The following is a 3,142-nucleotide window of genomic DNA, read 5'->3' as shown; positions in this document are numbered from 1 at the left end:
CGCACAATGCTCCCAAGCCCGGTAGAAAAGCGCTTCGGGGTGGTGCTCTCTCCGGGCCCTTGCCCCTAAGCCTGTGGGCCAGGCAGGGGGAACACACTCCCAGGCCAAGACAGAACGACATGAACACGTCTGTTCCTGCCCCCTACACCGGCAGAGAGCTCGGGGGAGCCAGAGTCTGTCAGGCAGGTGCTGGGCTGGCCGCCTGTGTGGGAAGGGGCAGAGCCGACCTAGGGGCAAGTTGGGCCTCTTGCTCTCCCTGCTGCCCTGAGGCTGCTGGGCCAAAGACGTCTTGGGCATCCAGCCCTTTGCTGGTCCCTTCCCTCTGACGAGGCCCTCTGAGCTCCAGCACCTTGCAGTGTGGAGACAGCACCTGCCAGCAATCTCCTCTCCAAGGAGGCCTCAACCGAGGCCTAGGCCCAGGGGAAAGGCACCAGCGGGGATGAGCCTGGGGAGGCGCCCGGGCATGTCTGGACCCAGTCCCCGCAGCCTGCCCCTTGGTGGGGCAGTACCCCTGGAGGCCAGGAAGGTCTGGGCAAGGCTGACCAGGGGCAGGGGACCTGCTGGGTCCTGCCCCTGGCCTGTGGGGCCTCTGAGCACAACCGGCCCTCTCCCACTGGAAGACCTCCCCGGCTGCCTCCAAAGGCCGTTTTGCACGCACTCCCGCCCACTGTTCCCACCAAGCGCGCACAATGCTCCCATCCCGGGAGAAAAGCGCTTCGGGGTGGTGCTCTCTCCGGGCCCTTGCCCCTGAGACTGGGGGCCAGGCAGGGGGTCCACACTCCCAGGCCAAGGCAGAACCACATGCACACGTCTGTTCCTGACCCCTGCACCGGCAGAGAGCTCGGGGGAGCCAGAGTCTGTCAGGCAGCTGCCGGGCTGGCCGCCTTTGTGGGAAGGGGCAGAGCCGACCTAGGGGCAAGTTGGGCCTCTTGCTCTGCCTGCTGCCCTGAGGCTGCTGGGCCAAAGAGGTCTTGGGCATCCAGCCCTTTGCTTGTCCCTTCCCTCTGACGAGGCCCTCTGAGCTCCAGCACCTTGCAGTGTGGAGACAGCCCCTGCCAGCAACCTCCTCTCCAAGGAGGCCTCAACCGAGACCTAGGACCAGGGGAAAGGCACCAGCGGGGATGAGCCTGGGGAGGCGCCCAGGCATGTCTGGACCCAGTCCCCGCAGCCTGCCCCTTGGTGGGGCAGTACCCCCGGAGGCCAGGAAGGTCTGGGAAAGGCTGGCCAGGGGCAGGGGACCTGCTGGGTCCTGCCCCTGGCCTGTGGGGCCTCTGAGCACAACCGGCCCTCTCCCACTGGAAGACCTCCCCGGCTGCCTCCAAAGGCCGGTTTGCAAGCGCTCCCGGCCACTGTTACCAGCAGGCGGGCACAATGCTCCTAAGCCCGGAAGAAAAGCGCTTCAGGGTGGTGCTCTCTCTGGGCCCTTGCCGCTGAGCCTGGGGGCAAGGCAGGGTGTCCACACTCCCAGGCCAAGGCAGAACCACATGCACACGTCTGACCTGCCCCCTGCACCGGCAGAGAGCTCGGGGGAGCCAGAGTCTGTCAGGCAGCTGCTGGGCTGGCCGCCTGTGTGGGAAGTGGCAGAGCCGACCTAGGGGCAAGTTGGGCCTCTTGCTCTCCCTGCTGCCCTGAGGCTGCTGGGCCAAAGAGGTCTTGGGCATCCAGCCCCTTGCTTGTCCCTTCCCTCTGACGAGGCCCTCTGAGCTCCAGCACCTTGCAGTGTGGAGACAGCCCCTGCCAGCAACCTCCTCTCCAAGGAGGCTTCAACCGAGGCCTAGGCCCAGGGGAAAGGCACCAGCGGGGATGAGCCTGGGGAGGCGCCCGGGCATGTCTGGACCTAGTCCCCGCAGCCTGCCCTTGGTGGGGCAGTACCCCCGGAGGCCAGGAAGGTCTGGGCAAGGCTGGCCAGGGGCAGGGGCACTGCTGGGTCCTGCCCCTGGCCTGTGGGGCCTCTGAGCACAACCGGCCCTCTCCCACTGGAAGAACTCCCCGGCTGCCTCCAAAGGCCAGTTTGCCAACACTCCCGCCCGCTGTTCCCGCCAGGCACGCACAATGCTCCCAAGCCCAGGAGAAAAGCACTTCGGTGTGGTGCTCTCCTCGGGCCCTTGCCCCTGAGCCTGGGGGCCAGGCAGTTGGTCCACACTCCCAGACCAAGGCAGAACCACATGCACACGTCTGTTCCTGACCCCTGCACCGGCAGAGAGCTCGGGGGAGCCAGAGTCTGTCAGGCAGCTGCTGGGCTGGCCGCCTGTGTGGGAAGGGGCAGAGCCGACCTAGGGGCAAGTTGGGCCTCTTCCTCTCCCTGCTGCCCTGAGGCTGCTGGGCTAAAGAGGTCTTGGGCATCCAGCCCCTTGCTGGTCCCTTCCCTCTGACGAGGCCCTCTGAGCTCCAGCACCTTGCAGTGTGGAGACAGCCCCTGCCAGCAACCTCCTCTCCAATGAGGCCTCAACCGAGGCCTAGGCTCAGGGGAAAGGCACCAGCGGGGATGAGCCTGGGGAGGCGCCCGGGCATGTCTGGACCCAGTCCCCGCAGCCTGCCCCTTGGTGGGGCAGTACCCCCGGAGGCCAGGAAGGTCTGTGCAAGGCTGCCAGGGGCAGGGACAGCGCTGGGTCCTGCCCCTGGCCTGTGGGACGTCTGAGCACAACCGGCACTCTCCCGCTGGAAGACCTCCCCGTCTGCCTCGAAAGGCCGGTTTGCAAGCACTCCAGCCCGCTGTTCCCGCCAGGCACGCACAATGCTCCCAAGCCCGGTAGAAAAGCGCTTCGGGGTGGTGCTCTCTCCGGGCCCTTGCCCCTAAGCCTGCGGGCCAGGCAGGGGGAACACACTCCCAGGCCAAGACAGAACGACATGAACACGTCTGTTCCTGCCCCCTACACCGGCAGAGAGCTCGGGGGAGCCAGAGTCTCTCAGGCAGGTGCTGGGCTGGCCGCCTGTGTGGGAAGGGGCAGAGCCGACCTAGGGGCAAGTTGGGCCTCTTGCTCTCCCTGCTGCCCTGAGGCTGCTGGGCCAAAGACGTCTTGGGCATCCAGCCCTTTGCTGGTCCCTTCCCTCTGACGAGGCACTCTGAGCTCCAGCACCTTGCAGTGTGGAGACAGCACCTGCCAGCAATCTCCTCTCCAAGGAGGCCTCAACCGAGGCCTAG

Source organism: Dama dama, unplaced genomic scaffold (genome assembly GCF_033118175.1).
Source record: "Dama dama isolate Ldn47 unplaced genomic scaffold, ASM3311817v1 ptg000093l, whole genome shotgun sequence".
Lineage (NCBI taxonomy): Eukaryota > Metazoa > Chordata > Mammalia > Artiodactyla > Cervidae > Dama > Dama dama.
Note: the sequence above shows the minus strand (reverse complement) of the source record.